The 21,753-nt window shown below is 50.3% G+C and overlaps 2 pseudogenes; one reads left to right on the forward strand and one right to left on the reverse strand.

Annotated features, from left to right (window-relative positions):
- Window positions 1–13,226: 13,226 nt before the first annotated feature.
- Window positions 13,227–17,422, reverse strand: LOC132367886 (serine/arginine-rich splicing factor 3-like; annotated as a pseudogene).
- LOC132367976 (thimet oligopeptidase-like) lies at window positions 17,421–21,063 on the forward strand (annotated as a pseudogene).
- The last annotated feature ends 690 nt before the right edge of the window (window positions 21,064–21,753 follow it).

A 21,753-nucleotide genomic window follows, 5' to 3' on the forward strand; every position in this document is an offset into this window, starting at 1 on the left:
CACATGCAAATCCAACGTCAAAAAGGTTTCAGCTCACACCAGTCAAATGACCATCAGCAAACACTGCAGGATTCCACTCCCTGTGCTTTGTGGCTGCTTCCCACTAGCTATCTAGTTTACATTTGGTAGTGTATATATGTCCATGCCACTCTCTGACTTCATCCCAGATTACCCTTCCCCCTCCCTGTGTCCTCAAGTCCATTCTCTATGGCTGAGTCTTTATTCCTGTCCTGCCCCTAGGTTCTTCATAACCATTTTTTTCTTTTTTTTTAGATTCCATATATATGTGTTAGCATACGGTATTTGTTTTTCTCTTTCTGACTTACTTCACTCTGTATGACAGTCTCTAGGTCAATCCACCTCACTACAAATAACTCAATTTCATTTCTTTTTATGGCTGAGTAATAGTCCATTGTATATATGTGCCACAGCTTTATCCATTCATCTGTCGATCCTGCCAACACTTTTACTTTACTCAACTGAGACCAATGTCAGACTTGTAAGGTAATAAATTTACGATGTTTTGAGTCACTCAATTTGCGGTAATTCGTATGAAAGCAATAAAAAACAAATACAGAGGTCCTACAAGAGCCAGGCTATATATTTATATTTAAGTATTTCTAAAATGAATTTAACCCTGTGATTCACAGCAGCAGCAGCTTCCAAGGGATCCCACCACACACCTGAGGCGAAAGCAGCCTAATAAAGAAGCAGTGACAGCAGCAGGTCACTGCCCCACACTTGGGGTAGAGGGGGATTTGATCTACTGTAGCAGCAGCGTAGCCTGAATGGGAATGCATCCTCCTGTGGCACTAGTCCCATCAGCATTAGTCTAATCTGCTAGCATCTGCTGTGCCAACAGGCCCAACGTATACAAACCCTCCAACTCAGTAGCATTAAGTGAGCCAGGCTCAGTGTTTCCTGAAACTCAAATCCAATGGCACTGGAAAGCCCAGATATCACCTACTGTTATGAAAACATAAAAAACAATAACAGAAGACTGGCAACTTCAGAAAGAAAAGGGGAACAATGGAATGGGTGAAAACAAGTGGGATAAATATAAGAGACTATCATTAGCCTCATGAGTTTCTTAAATTCCCTATGACGGTCAAAGCAAAAATTATGACACCATCTGATGTGGTTCTCAATGTATATAAAGGAAATACTACAGAAAATCATACTTTAAAACGGGGGACTATTAAGAGACCTAAATGGAAGTAAAATTTTGAAACTTCACTTGAAGTAATAAAAGACAGATTCCAGTAGGCTATGATAAGTTACATATGTATAGTGTAATGCCAAAAGCAACCACTAAGAAAACTATACAAACAGTATACACAAATGATTATAAATAAATTAGATTAAAATGGACTTACCAAAAAATGTTTAAGTAACCCACAAGAAGGCAAAATAAGAGAAACACAGGATTGAGAAACTAAGGTAAAAGACAAAACAAAAAATAAAATGGTAGACCTAATCTTTAACATAGCAATAATTACATTAACTGTAAACGATCTAAATAACCAAGTCAAAGACAGAGATTGGAAGAGTAGATGAAAAAATCACAAGCATGATCCAACTCTATACTGTCTATAAGAAGCTTACTTTAAACATCATGATATAGGTAGTTCAAAGTAAAAGGATGAAAAAGGTATATCATGTGAACATTCATCAGAAAAAGCAGGAATGGCTATATTAATATCAGATAAAGTAGATTTCAGAGCAAAGGAAATTATTAGGGGCAAAGAGGGTCATTACATAAAGATAACAGGAATAATCCACCTAGATGACCTAGTGATACTAAATGTGTGTGCACCAAACAACAGAACTTCAAAACACATGAAGCAAACACTGAAAAAGGTAAAAGGAGAGAATTTCAAATCCACAATTATTATTTGAGACTTCAACACAGCAATTTATAGAACTCCCAGAGAGAAAAATCAGCAAGGGTATGGAAGAACTGAAAACATCATCAATCAACAGGATATAACTGACATTTAAAGAACACACTCAATAAAAGCAGAATACATATTCAAGTGTCCATGGAACATTCACTCATATACCATACACTGGGTGATAAAAAAAAACATTAGCAGATTTAAAAGAATTAAAATCATAGAGAGTATATTCTCTAGCCATAATGGAACCAGACTAGAAATCAATAACAGAAAGACAACAGGAAAATCTTCAATCACATGAAAACTAAACATCACAATTCCAAATAACTCATGGGTAAAAAGTCAAGGAAAAATTTTTAAATGCGTAGAATAAAAGAAAATGGAGATATAACAGATCAACATTTGTGGAATGAAGTGAAAGCAATGCTGAAAGGGAAGTCTATAGCACTAAATTGGGAAAGAAAATATTTCAAAGAAATAGTCTAATTTTCTATATTAAAATAGTAAAAACGGAAGAGGAAGAAACACTAAACAAGCAGAAAGAAGGAAATAATAAAGATGAAACAAAAATCCATGAAACTGAAAACAGGAAAATGGGGGGGGGGAGGAAATCAATGAAACAAAAGGCTGGTTCTTCAAAATAAACAATCTCATCAAGAAAGATGTAGCAAGACTGATCAAGATAAAAAGAGAGATGGCACAAATCACAGATATCAGAAATGCAACCAAGGATACCATGACATATCCTGCAGGTTAATAAGGGACAAGTTATTATGAACAAGTCTACACTATAAATTCAAAAATGTGGATGAAATGGACCAATGCGTCTACACCCAAAACTACCAAAACTCAGCCAAGATGAAAGAGACAATCTCAGTTTTCCTGTAACTATGAGAAACACTGATTTTTCATTTAAAAACTCCCAAAAGAAATATTCAGGCTTAGATGTTTCACTTTTACCCAAGACTTAAAGAATTAACACCAATTTTACATGACTTGATAAGAAACAGAAGTAGAGGGAACAGTTCCTAATTAATTTTATGAAGCCAGTATTACCTTGATACCAAAACCAGACTGGGATAGTATAGAAAGAAGAAAACTACAGGCCAGTATTTTTTATGAAATTGGCTGTAAAAATCTTCAGCCAAATATTAGCAAATTAACTCCAGAAATATATAAAAAGAATAATATACCATGACCAAGTGGTATTTATTCCAGTTATGCAAAGTTGGTTAAATATTTGAAAATCAAACAATGTAATCTACCATATCCAATAGATTAAGGGGGAAAAGTCATGTGATCCTAATCATTAATGCAGAGAAAGCATTTGACAAAATCCAATCCCATTCATGATTTAAAAAAAAAGAAGAAAAGAAACTCCAAGCAAACTAGGAATAGAAAAGGAACATACAGAAACTCATAAAGATGATCTACAAACAACCTATACCGACATTATATTTAACTGTGAAAGACTGAACGCTTTCTCTGTAAGATCAGAAACAAGGCACCGATATCTGCTCTCACCACTTTTATTAAATATATTACTGGAGGTTCTAGTAAGAAAATAAAGCAAAAATAAATAAATAGATAAATTTAAAAGTTAAATTTTTAAAAAGTTTATTTAAAAGATGAAAGAACTATTCCTACTATGTTGAATAGGAAGGAATATATCCTCCTGAATGTTGAATAGTAATATATCCTATTATATTGAATAAGGAAAACTAAAACTGTCTGTATCTGAAGATGAGATGATAATCTAAATGGAGAAAATACCAAGGAATCCACATAAAGCTTGAGAAATAATATTAGTTTGTAAATGTTTTAGAGTACAAGATCCACACAATTTTATCAAATTATATATTAATAACAAATGTGTAGAAGCTTAAATAAAAATATGTGATGCCATTTACAACTGACCTAAATAAATACTTAAATAGAAGCCCAATAAGACATTTATAGGACCTCTATACTGAAAATTACAAAATGCTGATGAAGAAAATTTTAAAAGTCCCAAACAAATAGGGAGACATACCTTGTTCATGGATTAGAAAACACAACATAATAAAGCTGTCAATTCTCCCCAAGTTAAGAGGCTTAACACAATTACTCTTAAAATGCCCTCAAGGTTTTTGTGGATATAGACAAGCTTATTCTAAGATTTATATGGTAGGAAGAGGCTGAAGAACAGCTAAAACAATTTGTAAAGGAAGATTAAAATGGGAGGAATTAATCTACCCAATTTCAAGATTTCGCAGTAGTGATGGAGGGTAGATACATAGATCAATGGAATGGAACAGAGAACCCAGCAATAGACTGACACAAATACATTTAACTTGGTTTTGACAGCAGTGCAAAAGCTATCAAGGAAGAATAGACTTTTCAAAAAATGGTACTGAAACAGTTGGACATCCCTCGACAAAAACAAACAAACAAACAATGAACCTTAACCTAAACCTTACACATCTTACACAAAAATTAAATCAAAGTGGATCATAATCTTAAATGTAAAAGCAGGACATTTTTAGAAAAAAAAATAGGAGAAAATCTTTGGCATCTACAACTAGGTGAATAATTCTTAGACTTGACACCGAAAGTATGATCAATAAAAGCAAAAACTGATCAATTGGATCTCATCAAAATGAGTTAAAAATGCTTCATAGAAGATCCTTTTAAGTGGATGAAAACTCAAATTACACAGTGGGAAAACATATTTGAAAATCCCATAGGAGACAAATGACTTGTATCTATAATATACAAAGAACTCTCCAAACAACTTAAAAAAATCCAACTAGAGAATAGGCAGAAGACAGGAACAGACATTTCATGGAAGAGAATATACACATGGCAAAGAAGCACATGAAAAGATGTTCAACATCGTTAGCCATCAGGGAAATGCAAATTAAGACCATAATGAGATATCAGAGAATAACTAAAATTAAAGTATAGTGACAACATCAAATGCTAGCGAGTACGTAGAAAAATTATATCACATCACTGGTGGGAAAATAAAATGGTTTAGCCACTCTGAGAAACAGCTTGACAGTCTCTTTTAATCCTAAAAGTAGATTCACCCTACAATGCAGTAATTGTACTCTTGAGCATTTATCCAAAAGAAACAAAAACTTAATGAAGTTCCCACAGAAACTTACACATAAATGTTCAGAGCAGTTTTATTTCTAATAGCCACAAACTGGCAACTCCCCAAATGTCTTTCAATGGGTGAATGTTGAAACAAATTGTGATAAAATCTTATGATAGAATACTACCGAGCAACAACAAGGAACAAATTATTAATATATGCAAAAATTGAAATGAACTTCAAGGGAATGATGCCGAGGGAAAAGTTTTTAAAAGCCAATCTCCGAAGATTAAGTAATTCATGATTATATTATTCTTAAAATAACAAAACTGTGGAGATGGAGAACAGATTAGAAGTTGCCAAGGGTTAGAGATGGGGGTAGAAGGTACAGCGGGGGAACTCTGTGAGGTTTTTGTGGTCCCAGTACAAATAATACAGCAATCTTGGTTTTAATCCCTAAAGATTTTTAAAAGCAATTCCTAGTAAGAGGTGTCCAGATATTTAGCAATGGCAGCAGATTAGAGGTATAGCTCCCCAACATGACAACTTCGAAAGAGATCTATACTATCAATACTAATTTAATGCATATGTTAATTTTTAAAAGGCCAGTCACAATACTTAAATGGTACATATCTTAACGATATTACTCTGGGTATCCAGCTATACCAGATGGACTAGCAGGATTTTCTGTCCATTCAATCTTATTTAAGACAGTAAATCTTATAATAAGACAGTTAAAAAAAGAAAAAGAAAAACAACAAACCTCAACTACAGTTGGATATTCTCACAGCAAGATGAGGTGAAAATACGTAGCAGCGGTTCAAAAGCTTAAGCAGTGGCACCTAAATTTGGCTGCACATTAGAATCCTCTGAAGCACTTTTTAAAAACCCTCACACCGACGGTTGGTCATGCTAGACCAATACAATCATTTTAACTCTCCTCAGACGATGCCAATGTCTAGCCAGAACGGAGAACCAGCGGACTAAGCAGAAGGGGATGTTTCTACAAAGATCTCTTAACAATAAGTCCTCTCACCCAATCAAGATTTACCTCCCCGCAAAGGGGTAAAGAAGGCTAGATGTCGTCCATACTTGCTTAGCTTTAATTAGCACTTGTGACTTGCCCAAAACCTAGATCATGTTTCCCCTAAATTTCATGTTATTCCCTAAGTTTTTCAAACCCAAGGCTAAGGGGTTTGCCAGGATGAGATTTTAAGTGCTCACACAGGGGAAGTCCCTGGCAAACCAGGACAGCGGTCACTCTACACTGCAATGTAAAGCATCCTAAATAACCCTGCCACTGCTCCCAGATACTAGTCTGTGCCAACCAGTGGAGAAAAGGCATTCTCCATTACTACCATGGCAAATGCTACTGTACTTACCTTGGTTAGTCCCTATCTTTTCCAGGCGCCACTCCCCTTCACCTGCTGGTGGACGCTTCGGCCAGCTGACAATGCAGATATTTTCAAACTTTAAGGTGAATAAAAATCATCTGGAGGGCCTGTTGTAACAGAGATCACTGAGCCCCACCAGAGTTGCTGATTCCATAGGGCTGGGACCGGGCCCTAAAACTTGAATATCTAACACATTATCAGGGGATGCTGGGAAAGCTGGTCAGGTAATGGTAAAGCTGGCCAGGAAAAAGAAACCCGACGTGTCAGATCATAAAGTATGGAAGGGCAAGCCCGCCGGCAGTCCAGGCCGGGGGGCGGGGGGGCGGACCTGGGTCCCCAGCCCTACAGGGCCAACGGCAGACCGGCTCGGGCGCCCCTCGGAAGCGCGGGGTCCCCGCTGCCGAGTCTGTGGCCCCGGCCCCCCTCTGCCCACCCTGCGCGCGGGGGCTGGAAACGGCCGCGGAGAACCAGGCAGGGCGGGAAGGGGGGCTCCAAAGAGGGTCTGGCGACTCGAGTCGCTCCGTTACTCGGTGGGCTCAGCGCGCGCCGTGGGGGAAGAGAGGTGGAGGTCCGGGAAGAGGGGACGGGCGGCACTCACGTAGACCAGCAGCAGCCATGGGTAGACGGCGGGCTCGGCCACCACGGGCGACTCCAGCCTCAGCTTCTCCCCCACGTTTTCGCGCGCGGCCCCCGCACCAGGTTAGTCTGGCGGTTGGGGGAGGGGCGGGGCGCCGCCGGCGGGGGCGGGAGGCTGAGGGGAGGGAGCCTGGCCTGGGCCTCAGCCGGCGCCGCCGCCGCCGCCGCCGGCCTGCTCCCGTCCGGCCCCCGGCTCCCTCTTTGTGGTCACAGGCCCGGGGCCTCCAGCGCTGCTGCCAACTGGGGCCGGCGTGAGGCAAGCACAATGAGCCGGGGCCCAGCTGAACCACTCACTCGCGGCGAGCGCCTCCCGCCCCGTGGACCCGCCCCCACGCACGCACGTACGCACGTACGAACGCACGCACGTACGCACGCAAGCACGCACGCACGTCTTCAGCTGCCCCCCCCGGCCACACCCACCGGCCCGAAGTGGAGACCCGGGGAGACCCCTCGGGGCCTGGGGTGGCGGGTTCGACTCCCGCCCTTGACGTACCGTGACACCTCCCCCCCAATATGTTTCTAGGTATTATATGTATATATGAATATACTATTATATACACACTTGCGTATGAATTTATATGTGTATGTACATGCGCATATTTACATATAGGGGTGTGTGTGTACACATTGTATATATGTATGTGTATATATCTTATATATATGATATATGTATGTATATATACGATGAATTTCTATATACAGTACATATATATTTTTATGCTATATGCTTTTATATGTAGGTGTATATGTGTGTCTATATGTACGTACGTGTATGTATTGCATATATTATATGTGTATGTATGTATACTGTCTATATGCACACCTAAATATCTTTGTATGTGTGTATATACGTATGCTATATATGTACCTAGGTGTGTATATTGCATATGTTATACGTATGTGTACATACTGTATACATACCAACTATGCATTTTATATGTGTGTATGTATAGTGTATATGTATGTGTGTATTGTCTATATTGTGTGTATATGTGTGTATACATACTGTATATATACAAACTGCATTTTATATGTGTGTATATATGTATGTGTGTATTGTATATACTATATGTGTATATGTGTGTACGCATACTGCATATGTACACAGCTGTATATGTTTGTATGCTTGTACATATGTACGTGTGTGTGTATATACACACACACCCCATATGGATTCTGTTTGTCTGGAGAACCCTCACTGATACGGACACTTATGACAATTGAGTACCTGCTCTTTGCCAGCCAGGGAGCCAAAGGCTTGTCTTTCGGTGTCTCCCTTAAGTATCACGAGTCCCAGGAGGGAAGGTGATGCTGCTCCTACCAGTTGAGGTGCCTCAGGGTCAGTTAGGTGGACAGGGCGGGGGGCTGGAGCCTGGTGGAGCCCAGGTGGAGTTCTAGCAGCAGTACAGCCTAGCAGTCCCACTTCCCCGGGTGCTTCTCACAAAGACGCCGAGGGAGAGTCGGGACCTGAAGGAGGGAATGAGGAAGCTTCCGTGGGTCCGCAAGCCCAGACCAAGGCTGACTCGTCAAGAGTGTTAGAGGTCAGGACTGTGGTTACCCTGGGGGTGGGCTTACACAGAGCCATTCATATCCTGAAAAAGTATCCATTCTGCTCTTGTTTGTATGGTTACCCCCCTCCCCCAAATCTTTTAAAAACAGATTCTCTTGGTTGCTGGGAACACACACGGGGAAGTTGTGTGTGAGGGGGTATGATCCAGGGGACAGGGAGGATAAGCCCCCCACTCGTAGGGCAAGGAGTGGCTCAGCTTTGTGAGCTGAGGATGGCCCACGAGGTTCCAGAGAGAAGGGTCCCTGCTCCGTTCCTGCTCTGTGCACCCCATTCCCAGCCTGAGAAGCCCAGAGCCACCCACCCCCCCGCAACACACACACACCAGGGAGGAGAGCCAGTCACCCTGGCTCCCAGCCTCCGGCTCCAAGGCTCCCGGCACTAGGAGCTATTTTCAGCTTTCATGCCCTAGGACACGGCCAGAGCTATTGTCTCCGGAAACTCTCTGTCTGTCTCTCGCCCGGCCTCCCTCCCTTCCTCCCTCCCTCCTCCGCTTCTTCCCCTCCAGCTCCATCTGTCCTCCCCTCCACCCTGCATTTCTACACAGGATGGCTCACAGACAGCTGCTCCCCGTGCCCACCTGCCACCATTCCATGGATGTCAAAGCAAGCCCTGGGGACTTCCCTGGAGGTCCAGTGATTAAGACTCCGAGCTTCCACTGCAGGGGACGCGGGTTCGATCCCTGGTCAGGGACATAAGATCCCACATGCCACACAGCACGGCCAAAACAAAATGAATAAATAAAGTTATAGTGATGAAACAGCCCTAGTGGTGCAAGGATGGGACGTATAGCTCTATGGTATAGAAAAAAGGTCCAGAAACAGATATATGAGAACTTGATATGATAGAAAGTGGGGAAATTAAGGAGTTTTCAATAAATGGCATTAGGACAATTGCATATCCATGTGGGGAAAAGTAAATTAGAAAAAAAAAAAAGCAAGCCCTGGTCAGGTGTGACCTTGGGCCCAGGGCCATTGGCACAGGTTGTCATGTGGGATGTTCTTCCTTAGACTCCTCCCTCCCTCCTGTGTCACTGTCACTTCCTCCAGAACCTTCCTGGACTCCCCTCCACAAGCCCGGGGTGTGCCCTCACCCGCCCTGGATCACCAGAATTCCAATCCCGGCCCACCCTTCCCCGCCAGGTAGAGAACTGTGCATGGTCAATAAGACCGTAGAGGTCATTGGCCATTGCTATTGCAGCTGGAATTGTTACTGTGTTTAGATAGGGTGACCAACACCCGCCCCCAGTTTGCCCAGGACCGCTCAGGTTTGAGCGCTGGAACTCTGGGGAAACTCTCAGTCCCGGGGAACCCCAGAAGGCTGGTCAGCCTATTTAGGACAGATCTTTCACTTGATCTCCCAACCCCCGAGAGCCAGAAAGGGAATCTCCCCCCTCCTTCCATTGTAACCTTCATTCATTCATCCACTCATCCCTTTATTCAACTCCTTTATTCAGCAAGTATTTATGAAGCATCTACTACACAGCAGACACTCTTCTAGGTGCTGGGGACATAACAGCATCCCTGTCCTCAAAGAGCTCACGTTCTAGCGAGGGCAGCAAACAGTAAACTGAGAAGGTGTGATTTATTACATGGGGATGATGTCTCGGAGACCACTGCAGGGCAGGGGAGGTGGGAGAGGAAAGGGGCAGTTCTAAATGCAGGCGCTGACGGGATTGGGGCAGACCTTGCCCTGGGCCAGGCTGGTTGCTTCAACACAGCTGTCCTCGCCCAGAGCCATCCTGCCCCCGCCTCACCCAGTTCTTCCGTGATGTGTGGGGAAAATCTGTGGTTGTCACAACTGGGAGGGAGGGCCCCTGGAATCAAATGGGTGAGGCCAGGGATGCTGCTAAACCCCACACAGTGCCCAGGAGGGGCCCTCAGCAGAGGATGACCCGCCCCGAATAACCCCAGTGCCACGGGGGAGACCCTGCACTAGTATTATTCAGACCCGCTGGTGCCCCGATTCCTGCACAGGCAGGGACTCTAACCGGGTCACCTCTGTATCCCGAGGTGACCTAGAGTGGGGCAGCCACGAGGGCTGAGATGAGTATCGGGGGTGAAATGACAAACCTCTGCACCCACTCTCCCCTCCGCACCCCAGGGGCGATGGTCTCTATCTCCTCCCCGTGCAGGTAGCTTTTCCCTGAGCCATTTCTTCTTGTCAAGGTCCCTGTCGCAGGTTGGGTTCCCCGAAGATGACGTTGAGAGCAAGGATTGGAGTGCAGGTGGTTGATGTGAGGCGTGCAGGAACAGATACAGCTGCCATAGGGTCCCACAATTCCACTCCCGGGCATAGATCCGGAGAAAACTCTAATTCAAAACTATACATACACCCCTGGCATTTCCCTGGTGGTCCAGTGGTTAAGAATCCATGCTTCCAGTGCAGGGGGCGTGGGTTCCATCTCTGGTCAGGGAACTAAGATCTCACATGCCGTGTGACAATAAAAGAAGAAAGAAAAAAGAAAGAAAGAGAGAAAGAGAGAGAGAGAGAAAGAAAGAAAGAAAGAAAGAAAGAAAGAAAGAAAGAGAAAGAGAGAGAGAGAAAGAAAGAAAGGAAGAAAGGAAGAAGGAAAGAAGAAAGAAAGAAAGATACATGCACCCCAACGTTCATTGCAGCACTATTTACAGTAGCCAAGACATGGAAGCTACCTAAATGTCCACTGATGGATGAATGGATAAAGAAGATGTGGTACATATATACAATGGAATATTATTCAGCCATAAAAAGAATGAAATAATGCTATTTGCAGCAACGTGGATGGACCTAGAGATTATCATACTAAGTGAAGTAAGTCAGAAGAGAAAGACAAATATCATATGATCTCACTTATATGTGAAATCTAAAATACGACACAAATGAACTCGTCTACAAAACAAAAACAGACTCACAGACATAGAGAACAGACTTGTGGTTGCCAAGGGGGAGAAACAGTGAGGGAGGGTTGGATTGGGAGTTTGGGGTTAGCAGATGCAAACTATTAAATATAGGATGGATAAACTACAACGTCCTACTGTCTAGCACAGGGAACTATATTCAGTATCCTGTGATAAGCCATAACGGAAAAGAAAAAAGTTTTATTTATAGGTTCCATCCCTAACTGAGCTGGCCCATCCCCTCCCATGTTTCTAAGTGCAGCCCGAGGCTGCAGACTTCCCACCGTGGTCTTCAGCTCCAGAGCAAGCCACCTGCGAACCACCCACATCTTCCCAGGGGCTGGCAACTCTCCTTTGCTACTGATTCCAAGACACATCCAAATAGCAAAAATGTGACCATGAAAAGAAACTCAGGCATGTTCAAATCAGGGAAATAACATTCTTAGCTCTGTTCAGTACTCGCTTAATTTTACAAGAGCTTAGAGTTACAAAAAAGTTGCAAAGATCTGTACAGAGTGTACAGAGTGCCGTGGACCCTGACCCAGTACCCCTATTTCCAACTCATTAGTACCTTAGTGTGACATGTTTATCCAACTAAGGAACCAAGATGGATACATTGTTATTAACTAAAGTCCACACTTTATTAGAATTTCCCTAGTGTTCCCCTAACATCCTTTTTCTGTCCCAGTCTCCTCTGGGCTGTGACATTTCTCAGACGTCGCTGGGTTTTGATACCTTGAAAGTTTTGAGGAGGACTGGTCAGGTGTTTTGTCCCTCAATTTGTTAGTCTGTTTGTTTTCTGATGTTTTCTTATGGTTGGTCTGGAGTTATGGGGTTTGGGGCGGAAGACCCAGACAGAGATAAAAATGCCATTCTCCTCAGGTCACATCAAGGATACACACCATCAACGGGACTTATGACAAACGATTTTACCCTTGATCACCTGGCCAGTATCGTCTTTTTTTTCTTGCTGCATTGGGTCTTCGTTGCGTGTGGGCTTCTGTAGTTGTGGCACGGGGGCTCAGTAGTTCTGGCTCCCAGGATCTAGAGTGCAGGCTCAGTAGTTGTGGCCCACGGGCTTAGTTGATCTGCGGCACCTGGGATCTTCCCGGACCAGGGCTTGAACCTGTGTCCCCTGCATTGGCAGGCGGATTCTTTTCTTTTCTTTTTTTCTTTTGCAACCAAAACGTTAATCCCAAGGATTCTCACAAAACATATTACAAATGACAGCATGAAAAAAAAGATTGCACAGTAACTCAAAGTTCAGCTCTACAATATACTCTTAATCTGGCAGGACATTGGTATCTTGATAATCTCAAATTTCCAAAAAATATTACAAAGAGCTATGTATTCATGTACAGCAATCACAGAGGGGACGTATGACCTAACTCAAAGGTAAACTAACTTCCTTGAAACTTCTTAGATTTTAAACTCCCTGGACAATCTCTTGTCCGGTGTGAAGACTAGTGGAATTTTTAAACCTCTAATCTAGGGTAAGGGTGCGGCTTTCATTTTTACCTGCTGGCTTGGGTTCACAGCACCTTTTAAAGACTGCTTGCTTAACTACAGCTGCATACCATATCCCAGCTACAGAAAGTCTTTTCAATGTTTGCCAGTGTTGTTTCCATAATAGTAAACATCACACTTTAGGTGGGCAGGAGTTAGAGTTTTATTATCAGTCTAGGCAAGACCAAAAATTCAAAGCAAGTTCAATTTTGCTTAAGGGAACATTGTAAGGTAACAATTCTTCATATTACATGCCTCCCAGGACCCATTTCAAACCATAGAGAATGACACCTTTATGTGTCACTGTCCCAAGAGACAAACAAATGTGAACAACTAAAACATTTAAAAAGTGCACCAAGCTTCGGAAGTCTCAAACAAAACTTGAATTTTCTGTACATACTCCTGCCAAATGAAGTTATTGCCTGTACACCACTCCTCTTGCAAAGTGGTCTTCTATTTCCTTTCATCTGACCTAGATCGGCTAGGAGACCTAGAGAAAGATCGGGACGGCTTGTGATTTCTCTCTTGGGACAGGGATCTCTCTCTTCTCCTATATCTAGAAAGGGACCTGCTCTGGCTGACGGAGAAGGCTCTCCATCTTGGAGATGTGTGGGAGGTGGAGGACTCCTCCTCCCATAATCATCTCGAGGGCGACGACCCCAAGAAGGAGGCGGTCACGATTTCGACTTCTCTTTTCCCCATTCGACAGGTCCACTCTTACTCGGCAGCCACATAGTGTTCTCCCATCTAGTTCTCGGACAGCATCGGCTGCATCTCGGGGATCTTCACATTCAACGAGAGCAAAGCCGGGAGGGTTTTTAGCACCCCACACACTTCAGAGTGGTCCATAGTAGCCTAAAGCTCGTTCCAATTCAGCCTTGTTACCACTGTTTCCAAGATTCCCTACATAAACTTTACAGTCCAACGGACAGGAATCACGTTGCAAGACCCTCGTGGCTCCTGGGTTTCACGGGCCACAGGGTGGTCCCGGGCCTCTAGAATCTGGTAGCTGAATCTGCTCGCACAAGCTGTCCTGTGGGGATGCGTTTTCCCCTATGTGTCCAGCCCGGGGCCCTGCTCTCTTGGCCCGGCCTCCCGGGTGAGAGGGTGAACCCCAGCTCCCTGGAGCAGACACTCAGAGCCCTGGTGACCGGACTCACGGCTGACGGGGCTGGAGCGGCGGCTGGACACGTGTGGCCAGCCTGGTGGTGTTTGGCCCCGTCTGCAGTTCCAGTTCCAGCTGAGAAAGAGCCTCCCTGTGTTACTTTCTCCTGGTTGTGTAAGGATCCCCGGTGTCATTTGACAGAAATGTAGACGGTGTGTTCTTTCTCTCTTTTCTCCCTGCTTCCTCTCCTCCCTCTCTGCCTCCCTCTCTCCCTGTACCTCTTTCCCTGTTCCGCTCTCCCTCTACCTCTTTCCCACTCCCTCTCTCTCTCTCCCTCTGTCTCTTCCTCTCTCCCTCCCTCTCTCCCTCTCCCTCCCTCTCCCTCTCTCTTTCCTCTCCCTATCTCCCTCTCTCCTCTCTCCCTCTTCCCTCTTCCTCTCCCTCTTCCCTCTGCCCCTTTCCTCTGCCTCTTTCCTCTCCCTCTTCCCTCTCCTCTTTCCCTCTCCTTCTCTCCCTCCCCCTCTCTCCCCCCTCTCTCTCCCTCTTCCTCTTTCCCTCTCCCCTGTCTCTGCCTCTCCCTCCGTCTCTCCCTCTGGGAGGGAGTGAGGGAGATGGAGAGATGGAGGGAGCGGGAGAGTTGGAGGGAGAGGGAGAGGGAGAGGGAGAAGAGGGAGGAGAGGGAGGGAGGAGACGTCTCTCCCTCCCTCCCTCCCTCTGCCTCCCTCCCTCTCCTCCCTTTCCCTCTCCCTCCGTCTCTCCGTCTCCCTCACTCCCTCTCAGAGAGGGAGAGACGGAGGGAGAGGCAAAGACAAGGGAGAGGGGGAGAGGGAGAGAGGGAGGGGGAGAGAGAGGGGGGAGAGAGAGGGGGGAGAGAGGGAGAGCTCTCTTCCTCCCTCCCTCTCCCTCTCTCCTCCTTCTCTCCCTCTCTCCCTCACCCTCTCTCCCTCTCCCTCCCTCCATCACGTTCCCACCTTCTCCCTCTCCCTCTCTCCCTCCCAGAGAGGGAGAGACAGAGGGAGAGGGAGAGGGAGAGGGGGGAGACAGGGACACGGAGAGGGAGGGAGGGAGGGAGGGAGACAGAGAGGGAAGCAGGCACCCTCTCACCTTCTCCCTCTCCCTACCTCCTTCTCCGACTCCCCCTCTCCTCTCCCTCTGTCTCGCCCTCTCCCTCCCTCCCTCTAGGAGAGGGAGAGGGAGAGGAAGGGAGGGAGAGGGAGAGAGGGAGGGGGAGGGAGACAGAGAGGGAGAGACGTCTCGCCCTCCTTCCCTCTCCCTCCCTCGCCCTTTCCCTTCCTCTCTCCCTCTCCCTCCCTCTGTCTCACCCTCTCCCTCCCTCTGTCTCTCCCTCTCCCTAACTCCCTCCCAGAGAGGGAGAGATGGAGGGAGAGGGGGAGAGGGAGAGAGGGAGGGGGGAGAGAGGGAGAGGAAAGAGGGAGAGTGGGAGAGAGGGAGAGAAGGAGGAGAGAGGGAAAGGGAGGAAGAGACCTCTCTCTCTCTCCCTCTCTCCGTCTCTCGTCTCTCCCCCTCTCTCCCTCTCCCTTGTCTCTGCCTCTTCGTCTCTCTGTCTCTGGGAGGGAGTGAGGGAGATGGAGAGACGGAGGGAGAGGGAGGAGAGGGAGCGAGGAAGAGGGAGAGGGAGAGAGGGAGGGAGAGAGGGAGGGAGGGAGAGATGTCTTTGTCTTTCCCTCCCTCCCTCTATCCCTCTCTCCCTCTCCCCCCTCCCTCTCCTGCTCCCTGTCCCTCTCCCTCCCTCTATCCCTCTCTCCCTCTCCCCCCTCCCTCTCCTGCTCCCTGTCCCTCTCCCTCCACCTCCTTCCCTCTCCAGAGAGGGAAGGAGGTGGAGGGAGAGGGAGAGGGAGCAGGAGAGGGAGAGAGGGAGAGGGAAAGAGGTATAGGAAGAGCGGAACAGGGAAACAGGGACAGGGAAAGGGGGACAGGGAGAGAGGGAGAGGGAAAGAGGGAGAGGGAGAGCAGAGCAGGGAAACAGGGACAGGGAAAGAGGGAGGCAGAGAGGGAGACGGAAACGGGGAAAGGGAGGGGGGACGGATAGAGGGAGAGGGAGAGAGGGACAGGGAAAGAGAGACAGGGATGGAGGGAGGGAGAGAGGGACAGGATAGGGCAAGAGGTACAGGGAGAGAGGGAGGGAGAGAGGGAGGGAGAGAGGCAGAGGGAGAGATGGAGGGAGAGTGAGAGGCAGGGAGGTAGAGGGAGGGAGACAGGGAGGGAGACAGAGAGGGAGACAGAGAGGGAGACAGGGAGAAGGGCTGATGGGGGCTCCCTCCCCCTCCCATCCTCTGCCCACTGCTTTCTCTTTTTTCTGCTTCAACAAAGACCAGGCGCCTTTTAGATCAGCCCTGAAGTCAACGTTGATGCTTGGGACGGCCTGACCTCCCCGCTGCCTTCCAGCCCAGGACCACAGCTGGGAGATGAAGTCTGTGGGGCCCTGGAGGGGGGCGGCGGCGGCGGCGGAGGTGGTGGAGGCAGGCACCTCCTCTGACGCCCAATCTCTCCTCGTTTATGAGGCAGCCGCCAGCTCCCCTCCCTGACTCCCCAAGATTTGGGGCCATTTTAATATGTGTCGATAATGCCATGAGCTACTATTTAACTTTTCCACGAGGACCCATCTCCCGAAATGCAGTGGTTTTCAGGCTTGGCTGCACTAGAGAACCCCCAGGGAAGGGAGAGATGTCTGTACCTCCCTCTCTCTCCCTCTCCCTCCGTATCTCCTTCTGGCTCTCTCCCTCTCCTTCTGGGGTGATGCCCGATGAGCTCAGATTCGCAGATGTTCCCCCCATCCCCTCTCTGTGCCTTGCGTGGGGCCTGGGCCTTCTCACTGTGGCCCGGGAACAGCCTCGACATTCAGACATCGGTTCCTGCAAGGACACTTGCGTTTGGTCCATACCGCATGTGGCTGCAGTCTGTGCTTCTCCCGTTTAGCATCTTCAGTAGATGGGGGCTGTGCATGAGCCCTTCATCTTCCCCGCAGACACCACTGGTGCTTGCTCGGCCTCGCGGGTGATGTCCACGGGGGACAGACCTGTGTCCCCACCTTCTTGGGCTGCAGACAGGCCACGTTGGTCCTGTGGTGACTGGGGGCTCCCAGGAGAACCCCACCGCAGACCCAGAGAGGTGGCCCCAGAGAAGGTGGCGTACGCCTGGGGCCAGGCCTCACCAGCCAACCACGGGCCACCTGCAGCAACAGGTCTCTCGCCGTCCAGGAGCTGGGTGTTTGGGCGCCGTGGGGATGAGCTGCTGTCTGCACGGCAGCCAAGTTTGTATTGTTGAGCCCGGGGAGGCCCCTGGGTGGCTCCTGGAGAGCCTGGTCACATTTCTTCCTGCCCTTGGCCTTAGAGCTCATCATGGTTCACGCCGTTTCTGGTTCCAACAGGACCTGTGTTCATAAAGACCACATGTTAGGACAGCACCAAAGTGTCTAGAAATCCAGGCCAGGAGGAGGAGGGAGGGGGTTTGGCTGTGCCCGCCAGTGGCCTGAGAGCCCTCCCACCCATAGAGACCTGGCCCGGGGCCTGTGGGGAGGGCGTGGCCCACGGTCCCCAGCGCTGGCTGTCTCTGGGTTCCAGGAGAACTGCGCGATCCTCGGGGAGCTGGTAAGGCTGCAGGCTCAGAAGTCCCGCCTGCTGGGATTCAGGACGCGTGCCGACTCTGTGCTGGAGATGAACATGGCCAAGACCAGCCAGGTGGTGGCCACTTTCCTAGGTAACCCCGCCTCCCCGAGTCCCAGTGGGGACGGGGGTCAGGTGGACCTTGACTGGACGTGGTGCTGCCTGAGACCCCACTGTGTCAGCCCTTGGGGGTCGCCTTCCCCAACCCTTCATTCTGCCTCGAGGGGCGTGGGGTGGGGGGCGGCTGGGCGGCTGCCACAGGGACATAGCTGAGCCTCTCCCCTCCGCCCGCAGATGAGCTGGCCCAGAAGCTGAAGCCCCTCGGGGAGCAGGAGCGGCCGTGATCCTGGAGCTAAAGAAGGCTGAGTGCCAGAGGCGGGGCCTGCACTTTGACGGGCCCATCAACGTCTAGGACCTGCGCTACTACATGAACCAGGGGGAGGAGACGCGCTACCACGTGGACCAGTACCTGCTCAATGAGTCCTTCCCCATGCAGGTGGTCACGCGCGGGCGGCTGGGCATCTCCCAGGAGCTGCTGGGGCTGACCTTCGACCTGGAGGAAGGCACCAACATGCGTCACGAAGATGAAGATGTGAGGCTCTACACGGTCTGGGACGCGGCCTCGGGCAAGGTCATCCATCAGCAAGTTCTACCTGGACCTCTACCCTCGGTGCATGCGTGGGGGAACCTGTCGGCCGTGGGCCGGGGCTCCTCTGTGGTAGCGGGGCCTCACCCGCGTCCCTCCCCAGGGAAGGGAAGTCCGGGCACATGGCCTGCTTTGGCCTGCAGCCGGGCTGCCTGCAGCAGGACGGGAGGCGCCAGATTGCCATCGCGGCCATGGTGGCCAACTTCACCAAGCCTACGCCCAACCCGCCCTCCCTGTTGCAGCATGATGAGCTGGAGACCTACTTCCATGAGTTCTGGCAAGCGATGCACCAGCTCCGCTCCCAGGAGGGGGCGGGCGAGGGGCTGAAGGCAGGGGGCGGGGAGGGCCCGGGCTCTCCCGTGGTCCTCAGGCAAGCCCTCGCCACGGGATTCTTCCGCTGATGTCACCCCGCACGAGGCGACGCCCTCGGTGTCAGTTTCCATCATCAAACCCCACGCACTGGGCGCGTAAACAACGGAAGTGGATGTCCTCGAGACTCTGGAGGCTGGAAGTCCCAGATCAAGGAGTCAGGACTGGTTCCCTGCATGTTAAATACAGGTATTCAAGAGTTGCCTTTAAAAAAGACAAAATAGAAGAAAGGAACGTTGCATGCAAGGCTGGTGACAGGCGGTGATGAGAACCAGAGGTTAGGCTCTGGGGCCGGGAGCACCACGCCCTGTGAGGCCCTGGGGCTGCTGCAAGTCTCGGTGGAGGCTCAGCAAGTCCCAGTGACTTCCCAATGTGGGGGGGGTCCCCAGATGAGCGTCTGGGCCCAGGACCCAGTGCTCGTTCAGTCTTCCTGCAGTCAGCCCTTCTTCCTGAGAGCGATGCTCTCACAGACTGCAACCGGAGCGCGTGGGGACACTTTACTGAGCTGTGCAGCCGTCACTACTGCCCTGTTCTGGAACATTTCCCTCACCCCAAAAAGGTCCCTCACGCCCTTAGTTATCATTCCCTCCCCTCCCCTGTCCCTGACAACCAGGAACCCACTCTGACTCTGTGGATCTACCTGTTCTGGACGTTTCCCCTCAGTGGGGTCACACCCTGTGTGTCCTTCTGTGTCTGACTTCTCTCGCTGAGCACCGTGTTCTCACGGTGCATCCACGTGGCAGCGAGTGGCAGGGCTTCACACCTTTGCGTGGTCGAGGGCCGGAAAAAAGACAAACGAAAAGAAGGGCACGTTGCCTGCGACTCTGGTGACAGCCGGGGATGAGAACCAGAGGCTAGGCTCTGGGGCCGGGAGCGCCGCACCCTGTGAAGCCCTGGCGCTGCTGCCAGTCTCGGCGGGGCACGAGCAGCGCCGTCCCCCAGGAGCTGCTGGACAAGCTCATCAAGTCCCGGCTGGCCAACCCCCGTGCGGCCGGGCCGAGGGAAAGGAAAGGGGCTCCCGGACCGCCCGGCTGGAAAGCGCGGCCTGGACACAGTGCCAGCGCCCCCGTCTCCTTCCTCCCGCCCTCCAGGCCTCTTCAACCTGCGCCAGATCGTCCTGGCCAAGGTGGACCAGGCCCTGCACACGCAGACGCCCTCGGACCCGGCCTAGGACAATGCCCGCCTCTGCCAGGAGATCCTCGGGGTCCCAGCCACGCCAGATAGCCAAGCGCACGCCGGGCCCACCTTAGCGGTCGGTTGGCGGCTACTGCCCAGGTCAAGAGGATCCTCTGGTGGTGTGTGAAGGGGGACCGACTGACGGGCTCTGGTCGAGGCCTGCTGACCTCTGGCCTCTTCCTGCCTGGGTTCCTGGGCTGGTCCCTCCAGCTGTAGCCCGCGGAGTCCGAGGGTGGGCTGGGCGTATCTGCACGTGCTTTCTGGAGAGCCTGGAAGAGGCAGGAGAGGGCTTCATACCCCGGACGGAACACGTCGACGAGGTTTGCCCGTGCGTGTCGGTGCGGAGACGCAGTTCACTCCCTCGTGAGCGCTTTAACCCGCGCTCTCCCCGTGCTGGAGGGCGAGCCCTGACTCATCCCTCGGAGCCTCGGGCAGCTGTCCCTGTAAGAGGCTTAGGGGTGAACCCTCGTGAGCTTCAGCAGAAAGTCGGCAAAGATTGATTTGTGTCCCTCCACTGAGTTGCCCGCAAGGTCCCCGTTTTCTAGAAGTGTTGGGCCAATACTCCCTCTAGTGGCAGGGGACTCAGACAGGGCTGCTTTGAGGCCCCAAGCTCTGGGCTCTGGGGAGGGGGCACAGAGCGGCCAGGGGGCCGGGCAGGAGCCTCTCCGCGTGTGTCCCAGGGACCCACCTGCCTGCGACCTTCGGCCACCTGGCAGGAAGCTATGACGCCCAGTCCTATGGCTACCTGTGCAGCGAGGTGTACTCCGCGGACACGGTCCACACACTCGTTTCAAGCAGGAGGGCGTCCTGAGTGGCAAGGTGAGAGGCCGGCCTGCCGTGCAGACCAACACGGAGGTCCTTGGCCTGGGCCTAGATGCTTGTGCCGCCCGCCTGGGCCTGCCAGGCTCTGAGGGCCCTGCCCAGAACCCCCTGCTCCCCTGCCCTTTGTTGAGTCACAGCAGAGGTGGCCACACCCACACCCTCCGTGAAGGGGGTGCTCCACCCTCCTGCAGCCCCGCCCCCTCTCCTCACGTTGCCATGGACTACAGAAGCTGCATTCTGAGGCCAGGGGGCTCCGAGGATGCCAAGGGCATGGTGAAGCTCTTCCTGGGCTGTGACCCCATGCAGGACGCCTTCCTCCTGAGCAAAGGGCTGCAGGTTGAGGGCTGCAAGCCGCCGGCCTGCTGACGGCACGGGGTTTTGCCCCCCCAGGCGGGCCGGGTGCCTTAGCGCCCCGTCGGGGCGGGGGAGGGGCCGTGTGTCCTCCCAGCCCCCGAGTCCCCGGCGGCCGGCCTAGGCCAAAAGTCTCCACCTGGAAGTGTCTGGAAAGCCTGGCATCAAGGCTCCCCCTTGTTGCACTAATGCAATCCCTTCCTGGGGAGCTTTCCTGGTAACAAAACGGTTCTTTGAAAACGCAGCCATTAATAAAAAAGACTCTACTCCTGGTCTCTGCCTGCCGTCCCTTCCACCACAGGAGTGGCATGGGGGCCGTCACCCTGGGGGGAGTTCTGACCTTGGTCGGGGATCAGCCCTGGGGCCGTGGTGACGCGTCTGGGTCACTGGGAGACGGCTGAGCTGTGGGGTGAGTTCAGACGGGGATGGTGCCCCGCACCCCGACCGGGCAGGCTCTCCAGTGAGGGGGTGTCAGTTTCCTGCCGGCCTCTCGCCCGTCACTGTTTGGCATCTCGGGGGCTGTGACTGGCTGGAGCTGGTTCTGGCGGTGGGCACAGCTGCGGGAAGCCCGGCTGTGGCTGTCCCTGTCCCCGTGTCCTGTCCTCCTGCTCACGGCCGGCCGGCTGGCTCCCTCTGGTCATCGGCAGCTGCTGAAGTCTGGACCACAGCAAGGGGCCGCCTTCCTGGGTCCTAGCAATTCTTCCC

This window comes from Balaenoptera ricei, chromosome 1 (genome assembly GCF_028023285.1).
Source record: "Balaenoptera ricei isolate mBalRic1 chromosome 1, mBalRic1.hap2, whole genome shotgun sequence".
Taxonomy (NCBI): domain Eukaryota; kingdom Metazoa; phylum Chordata; class Mammalia; order Artiodactyla; family Balaenopteridae; genus Balaenoptera; species Balaenoptera ricei.